The 15,180-nt window shown below is 36.7% G+C and overlaps 1 protein-coding gene and 1 non-coding gene across 6 annotated transcripts in view; both read right to left on the reverse strand.

Annotated features, from left to right (window-relative positions):
- Positions 1–15,180, reverse strand: part of EML4 (EMAP like 4) — a 157,678-nt gene that overhangs the window by 88,776 nt on the left and 53,722 nt on the right. Inside the window, exon 2 of one of the 5 annotated variants that reach the window (XM_059188473.1) lies at positions 12,803–12,884. The exons of the other annotated variants lie outside the window; for them this stretch is intronic. The gene's annotated coding sequence lies outside the window, so the exon portion shown is untranslated. The remainder of the gene's footprint in view (positions 1–12,802; positions 12,885–15,180) is intronic. 5 annotated transcript variants of the gene reach the window in all.
- Positions 14,272–14,380, reverse strand: LOC131808703 (U6 spliceosomal RNA). The gene has a single exon (XR_009344910.1). It is a non-coding gene; the product is annotated as a U6 spliceosomal RNA (small nuclear RNA).

Below are 15,180 nucleotides of genomic sequence, written 5' to 3' on the forward strand. Positions count from 1 at the left end.
TGATGAAGTCAGTAAATTATATGGGCATGTCATTCTACACTATTCTCAATTTCTGAAGGATGAGTTATATATTTAAATTACAGTCAGAAGGGAGTCTGAGTGGCTTAGCCAGATGGAAGTCTGCCTTCTGTTGGGGTCATGATCTTGGGATAATGGGACCGAGCTCCACATTTGGCTCTGTGCTTGGCAGGAAGTCTGCTTCTCCCTCTCCCTCTGTCCCTCCACCTTGTATGTGCTCGCTCTCTCTCGCTCTATCTCAAATAAATAAAAACTTAAAAAAATAAATTACAATCACAAATAAAATATGTGATTTTTATAAACACATGATCTTCTTAATTACTTTGGGAAGGTAACAGAGCTTGCTGGAAAGATTATCAGACTATAATGCCAAGGTTATAGCCCTGCATTTTACTACTGGCATGGTTACTGTTTTTACTTTGGTCAAGTCACTTAACTTTCCTAAACCTATTTTTTACTTTTTAAATTTTTTCAGAAGATTTATTTCAGAGAGAGAGAGAGAGAGCAAGCACAAGCAGGGGAAAGGTGGAGGGGGCAGAATGAGAGGGGGGGCAGAATGAGAGGGGAGGCAGACTCCCTGCTGAGTGTGGAGCCTAATGCAAAGCTCAATCTCGTGACCCAGAGATAATGACCTCAGCTCAAACCAAGAGCCAGATGCTTAACCAACTACGCCACCCAGGTGCTCCAATGACTGAGGTTTTTATTATATGAAACTTGGATAGTTACATGAAAGGTGGTTCAGCTTATAAAAATCCTACCACAACCCGCTAGATACTGTGGTAAGACACAAGGACAATTTTTCAAAGGGCAAAATAAATACAAGGTTAACTATTAACAATGTCCTGCATTTATACTATACCTTTCATACTTATTACCATATCCCCCTCCTCACACTATCTATATTTTATATTTAAGGAAATAGCTTGGGAAGTTAAACAGCTTCTTGCCCAAGGTCACCAAATCAGTACTGATACCCGAGACTCAAACACATGACTCTTGACTTAAATTTAAGTGCCCTTTACTCTATTTCATGCTGCATTCTTTAATAATCACAGGAGGACCAAAAACCTTTTTTTCCCCACAAAGTACTAAAAGAGTTTAAACTATTAAGTGACATAATCAGGTTTTTGTTTTGAAAAGGTAGTTTTTGTTTCTGTGGGAGAATGGGCTGGAAAAGAGTAAGAGTAAATATAAGACCAGGCAGGAGGCTACTGTAGTAACCCATGTGAAAGGTAATGGTGGCCTGGGATAGGGTTAGGGTGTCTGGGTGTCTCAGTTTGTCCAAGACAAGTATGTCCACTATATTAGCATAAACATTATCACGGTGCTCCTTCTTGCACTCTCAACCTTCCCCCTCTGATGATCTATTACAGGGTCAGCAGCAGTGGAGATACAATGGAACACAGCAGTTGATCCCCACAGTTCCTTATAACTCCAAAATTCTATAGCCCCTTCCTATCTAAAATCTTGGCTCTTCACCTTTTCAGGAGCAAGAATCTCTTTGGGAATCCAACAAAAGCAATGGAAGAATAATTCAAGAACCCTGCTGTTAAACGGCTTCTGTAAAATCTGTTTGCTACTTGGCAGCTCTGTGACTGGTTTCCTCATGTGTAATTTCTTCATGCTAATTAGTACTTATCTTAGGCTTGAGGTCGTTAGATAAGATAATACACAGTAGAGCCGTACAGTGAGGGTTCACTGAGTTTCTATCTTGTATAGTGATGTTCTTTACTACACTGTTTACTACTGCCACAAAACTGGAAATGACCTAAAGTCCATGGATTTGGTTAGTAAGCTATGATACATTCACATCGTAGAAAGTTAAAAACAATGAGGTAGGTATATAAACTAAAAACTGAGAGCTCTATAAGACAACTTAAGTCAAGTAACCAAACTGCAAAACAATACATACTGAATAATATATTCAAATACACACATGTGCCAACATACTTCTTAAAAAAAAAAAAAGCAAGCTATTTAAATATGTTAATAATGTACATACAGAAAAAAAGTCTAGGAGGGTATACATCAAATCGGTGATTGCATTGTTTCTAAGAAAGTGAGATTAGAAAGACTGGAGTAAAAAGTAATCTTTTCTTTTCATGTACTTCCATATTATCTGAAATTCACCATAAAAATGTATTATATGTTACTTAATCTTAAGTTAAAATTCAAAGCTTGATTTCTTTTTTTTTTTTTTTTTTAAAGATTTTATTTATTTATTTGTCAGAGAGAGAGTGAGTGAGAGCGAGCACAGGTAGACAGAGTGGAAGGAAGAGTCAGAGGGAGAAGCAGACTCCCTGTGGAGCAAGGAGCCCGATGTGGGACTCGATCCCAGGACGCTGGGATCATGACCTGAGCCGAAGGCAGCTGCTTAACCAACTGAGCCACCCAGGCGTCCCTCAAAGCTTGATTTCTTAAACCAAGTTTCCTCCAGATACAGTGTTCCAATTTAATTTAAAAAAAAAAAAAAAAAAAAAAAAACCCCACAAAGCTAGAATATAAGGCAGTTAACTTAAATTTGCATCCATTGATTACTAAGGCTAGAAAAGACCAAAAGACCAAAAACTCCTCCTGCCATTTTATAGATAAATAAACTAGGACTCTGGGTAATCAAGCGAGTTATTCCTGGTCACACAGCAAAGGGGTTAGAGTTCCTCCCTCAGATGACTCTCTAGAATCTATCGCTGTTCTACTTTGAAACTTTTTTTTTTCCTCACCCAATCTCTAATGCACTACACTCTTGTTCACAAAATATATCTGTTCAGTAAATAGAATATATATCTACTTTCTGGGAGCCTTTGGCCTTTTCTTTTTCTTGGAGAGAAAAGGGGTGGGGGGAGAAAAGATGAAGAGGAGGGAAGGGCAGAAGGAGGGGACAGAATCTTCAGCAGGCGCCATGCCCAGCAGCCGGCTAATCTCCCAACCCTGAGATCATGACCTGAAGCGAACTCCAGAATAGTATGCTTAATTTACTGAGCCACCTAGGGACCCCTGTGGGAGCTTTTTACACTCCCTTTCCTAATCCAAGCATATTAGCTCTTTTTCCTTGTATCACAGTAGTCTCTCATGTCTTTGCTTCTTCTCAAAACAGTTTCTAGCCTTGAAAGCTAAAATATGAACTACAGGGGCGCCTGGGTGGCTCAGTGGTTTAAGCCTCTGCCTTTGGCTTGGGTCATGATCTCAGGGTCCTGGGATCGAGCCCCACATCGGGCTCTCTGCTCGGCAGGGAGCCTGCTTCCCCCTCTCTCTCTGCCTGCCTCTCTGCCTACTTGTGATCTCTCTCTATCAAATAAATAAAAGTCTTAAAAAAAATAAAATATGAACTACAAATGAACTCTCAAGGGTTGTTAAACCACTGTGGGGTCAGCGGTTGAGGGAGGTGAATGGAGAGAGAAAGAAGGTCCATTAGCTTACTCTATTTATCGACATAATTAAGTCTCTTTTATTAGAGCTGCAACCAAAGTTATATGTAACTAAGTAAACTTCAATATTCCATACTAGAATTTAGACCTACAACAACAACTGTTCATTATGCTTTTACTATAATGAATTAGTTAATTTGGCTTCTGAGCTGTTAAATATATTACTTTTCCAGAGGTAAGTATATTTTATTCTAAATATCCAAAAGTTGGCAATGCAGCATCACATCAGAATAAGACAGGCCTATAAATTCTAGCACCTTTTCAGTGCCAATGATTTTGTGTAAATCTTTCTAAAATAAAATACTTTCTTGCTTTCCTAACAAGGGCATACAGTCATAATTTAGCCACTTTTAGATGACTCAATCTTTCTTGAGAATATTAATTATTTTGTGCTGTAAGCATTATGATAGAATGATGACCTAGAGACTACTATATTTCTAATTAAATAATTGAAAGTACTACATTTTCAAATTTCTAGTCTTTCTTGCTACCTTTTCTGCTTCCCTCTTTGTAGTCAGGATTAAGTATGCCTGTCTATAACAACACTCATTCCCAATCTAATTTCCTATATTATGGACTCTTGGATAACCAAGCTTTTTGAACTGTTTATAAAAAGAGAAAATAATCTATGAAATTAGGACTTATATTATTGAAAAAATGTTTTATTAGATATGTATATTACATACATATACATTATGTATGATTTATACAATCTAAACAGAAAGGAAAAAACAAGGCAGCCTCAAGCCTAATATTAGTGTCATTGGAGCCCCAGAGGAAAAGTGAGAACAGGGTTCTAGATGGGGGGGAGGGCGGGAGTGAAGAAATAATTGCTCAACTTCCCAAGTTAAACTAAAATTTATAAATTCATTAAAATTAAGTATATTTTGAAGTCTCTATCTCCACCATACACAAAAATCAAATCCAAGTAGATTAAAGAATTTAAAGCAAAATTATAAAACCTCCAGAAAGAAAGAGAGAATATCTTCAAATCATGGAAGTAGAAGGGAGGATCCTAAATGAGACACAGAAAGAATTACCATAGAAGTAAAGACTGATACTTATCTACATTAGAATTCAGTACATATGCTTACTAAGACACAGTAAAGAGAAAAAGCAATTTAAAAACTGGAAAAAGATAGTTTTAACATCTGTAATTGGTAAAAGATTAGTATCTTGAATAATTCCTAAAAATCGATACGACATAAAATCCTACAGTAAAGACCTTGACTATGCATCTCAAAGGAAAAGGAACAAATGGCCAATTAATATACAAAATGAGGCTCAATCACCTCATTATTTATTTAAGAAAATTAAAACCATATTAAATACTGTTCTATACTCACCAAACTGGCAAAACATTGAAAACATGACAATATCAAGTGTTCCCAAGGATACGGAGTAATGTGAACTCATACATTATGGCAGGAGGTAGGTACACCTGCTTTCAGTGACTTTGAGGGGAAAACCCAACTATGGAATCACCTGATAAAACTAAAGATGCACTCATCTTATGACCCAGCAATTCCACTCCTCAATGTATATATCCTACCCTACGGCAGGGCTAGCAAATGTTGTCTACAGAGCTATACAGTAAACATTCTAGGCTTTGCAGACCATACAGCCTCTGCAGGAACTACTCAGATCTGCCTCTGAAATACATAAACAGCTATAGATGAATATGTAAATGACTGGGTATGGCTATGTCCCAATAAAACTTTATTTACAAAAGAGCTTGTCAGCCAGGTATTCCCAATCCCTGCTCCTGCACTCATACACCAAGAGACATGTTCAAGAAAGTTTACAACAGTATAGTTCAAATAAGAAACAAACTGGGAAAAACCTAAATGTTCATCAACTATAAAATGGGTAAATAAACTGTGATACAAACATTCGACAGCATATTAGAGTGGTAAACTATGGCCATGTGCAACATCATGTATGAATCTCAGGAATATACTGGTAAGTATCAAAAGCAAGTCAGACAAAAAGTAAATATTATATCATTTAGAATAAAATTATAAAGCAATAGAGTAATAAAAACAAAATTCATGACAACAGTTACTTCTGATGATATAGGGCAAGGGATAGTACAAGGAGGAATCCACAGATAATATAACATCTGTGTCATAAAAACAATCAAAACATATATTGTGTTACACTTTGGTGGGGGAGTAGGGGGAGTCAAGTGGTTTTCTCTTCTTCTTCTTCTTTTTTTTTTTTCCTCTTCTGAAAAGAACTCTGGGGATGAGGATATCATAGTTAGGTTCCTCACTTCATTTTCTAGAAAACAATGAAACCAATCTTTGCAAATTAAACTCCGAAACAGATAAAAAGTAGGCATGTACTTCGGAAAAAATGAGGTCTTATGTCTTAAAAACAACTAAAATCAGATGGTTTTTATGATAGCTTTGAGAGCTAACGGTAGGACTCTTAGCTGTTACCTATAAATCTCTGGAGAGAAAAATAGCCCATTTCAGAAAAGTATACTTTTCAATACACAATACTCTCCAAAGAACAAAACTCTGATTTCCTTTGCTAAAGCACTTCTGTTAAGACATTGGCAGGCCTTATTGGGTAGGAAGATAATGCAGATTAGATTACAGGAGGTAGTAAAAATGAAGAAACATGAGAAAACAGTAACAATACCATGCACTGTCAATAACTTAAAAAATTATTTGGCACTAGCTTAAAGGACTACCAGTAGGCAACTTTGTTTAAATAAATGGTTGCACTATGGTATACCACATAGCTCTTAAAAAGAATGATGTATATTTGCAACCATAAACAAGTTTACTAAGAGTGACAACATACTGTGAAGAGAAAAAAATTACAAGGCAAACAATTATAGTATATTCTGTATAGAGCTGTATATCCATAGATATACATGTACATAAGAGACTATAGGTATATCACTGAGAAGCAGGATTTATGAGGATTTTTTGCTACCTTATTCTTTTAGATGGATTTTCTGCAGATATACAGAAAATTCTGTATAAATAGAATTTAAATTATTTTATCAGCTAAAAAAAAGCAAAGCTAATTTAGGCTGTGATATAAACATATTTTGTAAATTTTCAATGCAAATTTGGTTATTTGTAGATTTTTATGCATAGTGAATGAAAGCATTTTGTAAAAGTATGAATATAGTGATGTTCAAAAAGAATAGTCCCATGCTAATAAAAGAAAAAAAAAATCGATATAATATATTTGAAAGACCTGGTCTTTAAACATCATTTCTTCAAAACACAAAACACAATTAAAAATGACATACTACGTTAGTAAATTTGTATCAGAAGGGATTTTTTTTTTTAAGATTTTTATTTATTATTTGACAGAGATCACAAGTAGGCAGAGAGAGAGGAAGAAGCAGGCTCCCTGCTGAGCAGAGAACCTGATGTGGGGCTCGATCCCAGAACCCTGAGATCATGACTTGAGCCGAAGGCAGAGGCTTTAACCCACTGAGCTACCCAGGCACCCCTATCAGAAGGGATTTATTTATTTATTTATTTATTTATTTATTTATTTTTAAGGAGTTTATTTATTTATTTGACAGAGAGAGATCACAAGTAGGCAGAGAGATAGAGAGATGAGGAAGCAGGCTCCCCGCTGAGCAGAGAGCCCGATACGGGACTCGATCCCAGGACCCTGAGATCATGACCTGAGCCGAAGGCAGCGGCTTAACCCACTGAGCCACCCAGGCAGGCGCCCCCAGAAGGGATTTAAATGACTTAAATTATTTTTTTGTTTTGTTCTCAATTGGAATTGTTGTCTTCAAATATTACTGTATAAAGACAGAAATCTTTAAGGACTACAGTCAAGAATCAAGCACTACGGATTCTATAATAGCTAAAATTTATTTGTGGAAATAAACCAAAGAATATATTCAGAAAAACACAGTGGCCATTAGGAAGATTTATTTATGCAGGAAACAAAGTTTCCTATTTATCACAATCTACTTCCAAAAATCACACTTTTCTCTCCAACAGGTTTTAATAAGATGGCATTTCGACTATTAAAAGCTTGGCTAATTTATTTTGTTAGTAAATGACAATATTAATTACTTCCAGTTAACAATATTATATGAAAATGAGAGTTCACCTTCAATAAAATAACACAAATAATGTTGTTGACTTATTTTGCATTTTTAAAACTGTGGGTTTTTTTCATTGTAATACAGTCTTACTAAAAAGTCATCTATTAGCATAAATTAAAAGAGAAACTGTGTTAAGTAAAAAAATGAAAAACATTTTTGCTGCAGTACTCTGAGCATGGTAGCTGGTCCCAAGGAAGGGCTTTACTTCACTGTATCACCAGGATTCATTCACAATTAAAATGGCTCCCCTCTCCAAACTTTTTACTTCATTTAACATGAAGAATTAAAAACAGATAATTCTGCTTCTGATGAAATTTTTTGGTTAGACTTCATAGAAGCAAACGTCAAGCTTAATTACACAATTTATGATTTGCTATTATTTTAGAGAGGCATTTTTTGATTATTTTCCATTAAAAGCTGCTGTTTTAATTTTTTTCACTCAAGAATAATATAATGGCCATCCTTTCCGGAGGTGGGGGGAGGCAGGGAAAGAACAAGTTGAGCAAAGCCTACTCTGCCCTCACAATAGGATTATATTTGTTTATACAGTGGGTTCAGTCTTAAATACTTTATGAAGGTTATGTAGGCAAATATTTATGCCACTATTAACACATATATTTAAAGAGAGGAGGCAGGAAAAAAGAGAACTGATCTATAGTCATTCCTAAATCCTCATACTTCTTTTGTCAGGAGTAAAATCTAGGAGACAGGTCTGAATTCCCAGGAAAGGAAAGATACGTTACCAGTGCAGAAGTTCCTAAGTGTGGAGGAAACATACACTGAAGCAAGACCAGGCAAACTGTCTTCCATTCTTGCCCGCTATGTTACAAGCAATATAACCCAGTTCAGTCTACGTTTTCTGCTGCCTTCCCAGACAGGTCCAGAGCAAATCCCAGCTCTCTAAATCTCACAACATACTTTACAGTCTGAGGAAATCCTCCTGGTCCAGATGGCCCAACACAAAGCATGTCTATGTTGGCACAAATAAAAACTTCTTAAGATAGCTCTTCTGCCCCTTTGCTCTCTTAAGTAGAGAAAAGTTTTCTACTTCTTTATAAAGTGAGACAAAGACAGTGAAGAAGAGAGCATGCAGCCAAAAGGGGGTGAAGATACAAACAAAAACTTGGGCTGCTTTGGGAGTGGTTAAACTCCAGGCACAGACAGAAACACATGAATTAATACACGACATGAATATTCACTATAATCCTTTCATTGTTCTCAGATAACTATTTTTCTTATCTTCCTTTAATTAAGGATAAGATACCATTGCTTCAAATACAAAACTCAGTTTTTGCCTTCTGAAATAAAACATACTAAGAGTTTCTATAAACAACAGAGTTAAAACCCCCAAAGTGAATATTTTCTCTACTAGGAAATAAAATAAACAATGTGTGTGCAAAGTGGCAAGTCACATTTTCTTTTTTCCTTTTTGTTTTGAATAAAATAAAATCCACTTGAACTGTAAAGAAATTACAAGAATTTTCACTTCTCAATGAAACTTTAGTGTTTTGAAACTTAAGTGTTAAAACATGGCTGATTCATTATAACCATTTCACTAAACTAAGATGAATTAACAATGAGAATATTTTTCATAGTTCACTAATTTTCCAAATTACTGCAAAATAATACAAGTGCACTAAAAAGTAACCTATAATAATCAACTGGCTGGATACTCCAATTTTAAACTGCTCAGGCTTAGAATAACATAAATGTACAAAGGAATTCAAATTATAAATATCTTTACTCTGTCTTACAAAATTATGCAACACCAAATGAAAGTTAATGAATGCGGTATGTATTTATTCTTTTGATAATTACTTCTAAAGCTAATCAAAGAACAAATTCATGGAGGTAAGTGTCAAAACTAAGCTACTGGAGGTTTATCTCTTCAATTTGTTGGTTTTAAGCTATATACTTATAATTGAGAAAAGGAAATTTAAATCAACCCAAAGTAAAACAGAAACAACATGACTGGTATAAACACAAACACCAAAAAAATACTGTGAAACGGATAAAGCCTAAACCAAATTGAACATTATGAACTGTACTACAAAGACTGAGTTAAGGATAAACAGAAAAGCTTATAAAAGATGGAAAAACAAAGCAAAATAATCCAGATTTAACATTTTCAAAAAGCCTTTATGGAAAAAAGTGGGAGCCATCAAAGGAGTGTTTCCTCAAGTGAGGCTTGGGAAAGTATTTCTCTTTCAAATAATAACTGGTACAGATTCATCAAAATATAGGAGCAGTGTGAAAGATTAACAGGAGTCAAGTGGGTCAGGGAGTGTGCAATGTGTGTGAAGCAAAGGACATTTAGGACAGATCACATCGGCAGAATAAAAGCAGACAGAATGAGAAATATAATGATACAAAAGAAATGTGGTATGCCTGGCACAAACTAGAAAGGAGTTCAAATTCTTGCAAAGACCCCTGAAAGACTGTGGCAGAATTTTTGTTACATTTTTCTTCAATCTCCAGACAAACCTAAGACTAGTTTTATAACCAAGTTGTCAACTACTCTTCTTTACAATACATGTAGCACAATTAAAAGATAGTTCACAGTCTCCTAATATTAGAGGAGCTGTACAAAGTTCTGAAACCAAGTGCTTTCTAATACAATACCAAAAGGCTCCTCTTACACATCACAGTGTATGGGGCTTCTTTTCATCAACTCCCACTTGCAGATCACTACTAATTTATAGATTATACACCTTGGCTTTCCTTTCTTCTCAAATCAAAATCTCACTGGAGGCCAGAAAGAATACTTTCTAATCTCAGTTTAGTTTCTATGCTCAGGAATCATCTTCTCTCTTTATTATTACAGTCAAGTATCTTTTCCAATAGCCTATTCATTCATTCAAGTATACAAAGAATATTTTCAAGATGCTGAGACAAATAAAAGTTTTACCAGAAACCTTCCCACTAGAAATTAGAAATGAAAGGACAGATTTAAGAAAGACAGAGAATTGATGGAATATGGTCCTTGATTAGATGGGAGATTAAAAAATAGGATAATCCTGGGTGCCTGGGTGGTTCAGTCAGTTGAGTGCTGACTCTTGATTTTGGCTCAGGTCATGATTTCAGGGTTCTGGGATCAAGCCCCCTGTTTGACTCCACACTCAGCACAGAGTCTGCTTGGGATTCTCTCTGCCTCTCACCTGGCTCACACACTCTCTCTCAAATAAATAAATAAAAATCTTTTTAAAAATAAAATAAAGAGGGACCTGGGTGTGGCTCAGTGGGTTAAAGCCTCTGCCTTCGGCTTGGGTCATGATCCCAAGGTCCTGGGATCGAGCCCCACATAGAGCTCTCTGCTCTGCGGGGAGCCTGCTTCCTCCTCTCTCTCTGCGCCTAGTTGTGAGCTCTATCAAATAAATAAATAAAATCTTTTTTTAAAAATAAAATATAAAATAAAAATAGGATGATCTCTATGGTTCTAATTGGACAAGAGTAAATGTTTAAGGTAACCGTGAGATAGGGATTAAAGTAAAAGCAACAAGATGGGGAATGAGCAAGTAGAATGATGAGCAGGTTTTGGAGGTTTGACTTCAGGGTCTGAGTTTGAGGTCACTGTAACAGAAGTATAACTAGATCCTGGTCTTAAGATAGAGGTCTCAAGGGGTTCTTGGGTGGCTTAGTCTGTTAAGCAACCGACTCCTGATTTCGGCTTAGGTTGTAATCTCAGGATCCTGGGATCAAGCACTGCATGGGCGCCGCATTCAGTGGAGAGTCTGAGGATTCTCTCTCTCCCCTCTTGCCCCTCGCCCTGTTCACCCTTTCTTTCTTTCTAAAATAAATAAATCTTATTTAAGAAAAAAAAGAGGCCTAAACTACGAGGTATACATTTGGGAACTATATTAGAATATAATTGCTAGCTAGAGTTCTAAGGATTGAGATTTGGAGTGATAAGAAAATAGGGCCAAGGTATTTTATGTGCAGCCAGAGAAAAAGAAACCTACAGAGAATACAGGATAAAAACTGTCAGGAAGGTAGTCATACATGAACAGACATTTCTCCAAAGATGACATAAAAATGGCCCAGAGACACAAGAAAAAATGCTCAACATCAGTTGAAATCAGGGAAATACAAATCAAAACCACAATGAGATACCACCTCACACCAGTCAGAATGGCTAAAATTAACATGTCAGGAACTGACAGATGTTGGTGAGGATGCAGAGAAAGGGGAACCCTCTTACACTGCTGGTGGGAACGCAAGCTGGTGCAGCCACTCTGGAAAACAGTATGGAGGTTACTCATAAAGTTGAAAATAGAGCTACTCTATAAGCCACCAACTGCACTACTGGCAGCCAGTTAGCCTTTGGCTTGGGATGGAGCCCTGAATCAGGCTCTCTGCTTGGCGGGAAGCCTGCTTCTCCCTCTCCCATTTCCCCCCTGCTTGTATTCCTTCTGTCACTCTTTCTCTCTCTGTGTGTCAAATAAGTAAAATCTTAAAAAAAAAAAAAAAAAAAAAAAGGAAAAGAAAAATCTTTTTTTTTTTTTTTTTTTAAAGTAGAGCCCAGGGGCGCCTGGGTGGCTCAGTGGCTTAAGCCTCTGCCTTCAGCTCAGGTCATGATCTCAGGGTCCTGGGATTGAGCTCTGCATCGGGCTCTCTGCTCAGCAGGGAGCCTGCTTCCTCCCTCTCTCTCTGCCTGCTTCTGTTCTGTCAAAATAATAAATAAAATCTTCAAAGAAAAAAAAAAAGTGGAGCCCAATGTAGGGTTTGAACTCATGACTGAGATCAAGACCTGTGCTGAGATCAAGAGTCAGAAGCTTAACTCACTGAGCCACCCAGATGCCCCACTTAAATAAATAAAACCTTAAAAAAGAAAAAGAAAATACAGCCCAAAGAATGAGCCTTAAAAAGGGACCACTGTTTTATCTAAGAAGGAAGGGAAGAAGATGAAAGCAGGCACAGATGTTTGCTCTATACCTACAGTTTTAATCTAATAAAGTAGAAAAGGTCACTTGCTGGAAAGAGCTGGTTAAAGAGATGTAGAGCTGAGTATGGAAAGTTTACACCATCTGATACATCACAGCACAGGATATTGTTAATATCTTTTAATAAAGTTACATTCTATATTCCTAACTAGACTGCAAAGTCCTCTATGGGAGAAGCTATTTCTTTTTTATTTCCCTCTACACCTGTAAAGCACCACAAGCAGTGGTAACCCTCCAAATACTGGTTGATTTATTGTCAACACAATGTAGAATCAGCAGCGAAGACAGGATAAAACAAGGGGTGAGAAAGAAACCTCTTTTACCTTAGTGACATGCAGAGTATTGGGGATGCTTTAGAAGAACAGAATCCCCACCTGAGAAGGTTCATGGGGCTGGGAAGAGAATCTGGAAGAAACAATCTTGGTCAATGACTGAAAATGATAGAAATGAGAGAAAAGACGGGTTATCTCTCATTACTCTAAATATTTCTCCTTTTGGTTTCTTCTTTCTCTGACTATCCCCCTTTTCCTCTTTTGTAGCTGACTTTGGAGATTCTCTGTCTTGCTCTCTTTCCCTGCCTTTCTTCCCCTCTTTGCCACAATATACCCCAAACAAATATATATAAAAACAATATACCCCAAATATTTTTGTTACTGCTCTCATAGTTTTAGAGATTTAGCCCAATCAAGAGGTTAGATATTTATGCACTGCAAGGCCTCAACCCAGGACTCCAGACAACCTTATTTCACTAGAATTTTCCTTTTATGAGTAAATAAGCTAAAATGTCTATATCTCTCATAAAACAAAACAAAACCTACTTGATTTCCCTCCCTGAATACTCAGACTAACTCAGTGTTTCTTTGTGTATTTAGTCCTGAACTCACTCATTCACATTTTCTTTCTCCCTCTTCCCCCTGCCACCTATGCCTCCTGATAAATCATCAGCCCTTGGCAGAAAATATTATATCTGTCTTGCTTTAGGAAAAATATTCTCCATCTGGGACACTTGAGTGGCTCAGTGTGGTTAAGCCTCTGCCTTCAGCTCAGGTCATGATCTAAGGGTCCTGGATTGAGCCCCGAATCAGGCTCTCTGCTCAGTGGGGAGCCTTGTTCCCCCCCTGTCTCTGCCTGCCTCTGCCTACTTGTGATCTCTCTCTCTCTGTCAAATAAATAAATAAAATATTATTTTAAAACAATTCTCCATCTAAATCTTCATTAACAATATTGTTCTTGGCATATGAAGTTCATATGTAACTAAAAACTTAAATTTAATATGCAAATAATGGTTAAGAATATAGGGTTGGGGGTGCCTGGGTGGCTCAGGTCATGATCTCAAGTTCAGGGTCCTGGGACCGAAATCCTCATTGGGCTCCACGCTCAGCAGGAAATCTGTTTCTCCCTCTCCCTTTGTCCCCCACCCTAGCTTGAGATTTTAAGATTTTAAAATCTTAAAAAATATATAGATAGATAGATAGATAGATAGAACTGGATTTAGACTAACCGGATTCAAACACTGGCTTCACCATTTACTAACTGTACAACTCTGGTCAAATTTCTTAACTTCTCCACACCTCAGTCTCTTCGTCTTTAAAATGAGACTAAGAGCACCTAACATAGAAAACCACACAGAATAAGCTAAATCATTAAAAAGCATTTAAAAATGATAGCAAAATAGTGAGTCTTATAAATGTCAGCTATTACTAAAATCATTAGTAATATTCAAAAATAAAGGCCTGGTAAACCCACACCTAGACTGCCTAAATTCTTTCTTTCTCTCTCTCTCTCCCTTTCTTCTTTTATGGAATGCTTCACGAATCTGCATGTCACCCTTCACAGGGGCCATGCTAATCTTCTCTGTACTATTCCAATTTTAATACTATATGTGCTGCTGAAGCGAGTACTATATTGCTTAAATTCTTAATGATCAGTAAGATTTGCAGTGTCAGGTACCTAAGCAGTAAAGATTTACTTGAAAGTCTCTGAAAAGTCAATAAAAGAGATGTTACATTATTTCACTAATCACTAATTCACCCAGTTCCATTTCATCAACAGAAAGTTAAAAAGACTAAGTTTTAATTAGCAGAAAATATTCAAAACAACACAAAGATACATATTATTTAGGGGTGCCTGGGTGGCTCAGTGGGTTCGGTCTCTGCCTTCGGCTCAGGTCGTGATCTCAGGGTCCTGGGGATCGAGCCCCACATCAGGCTCTCTGTTGAGCGGGGAGCCTGCTTCCCCCTCTCTCTGCCTGCCTCTCTGCCTACTTGTGATCTCTTTTTGTGTCAAATAAATAAAATCTTAAAATACATATATATATTATTTATTTGATAATCACTTCTAACATTTAGTGAACTTCTAATTATATGCTATTTGTTTTGGCATTTGAATAAGATGGTCTCCAAACCTAAAAAGCATGGAAGAATGGGGGAGCAAGAAATGTAAACAAATACAATAAAGTATAATATAACACTAGCCCTGATAGATTTATACAGAAAATAGTGGGACCCCAAAAAAGGAAGTCAGTCAATTTTTAATGGGAGGGGGAAAAATGAAAGTTCGGTCTGTGGAACAAGCAATTTGAAAAAAATACCGATGAGAATTTTTCTAAAGCAATGCAACTAGACAGCTATATACACCTATAAACCATTAGGCAAAAATATAACTTCTAAATAATAAAATTAACCCAAACGATATGATTGTA

This window comes from Mustela lutreola, chromosome 9 (assembly GCF_030435805.1).
Source record: "Mustela lutreola isolate mMusLut2 chromosome 9, mMusLut2.pri, whole genome shotgun sequence".
NCBI lineage: Eukaryota > Metazoa > Chordata > Mammalia > Carnivora > Mustelidae > Mustela > Mustela lutreola.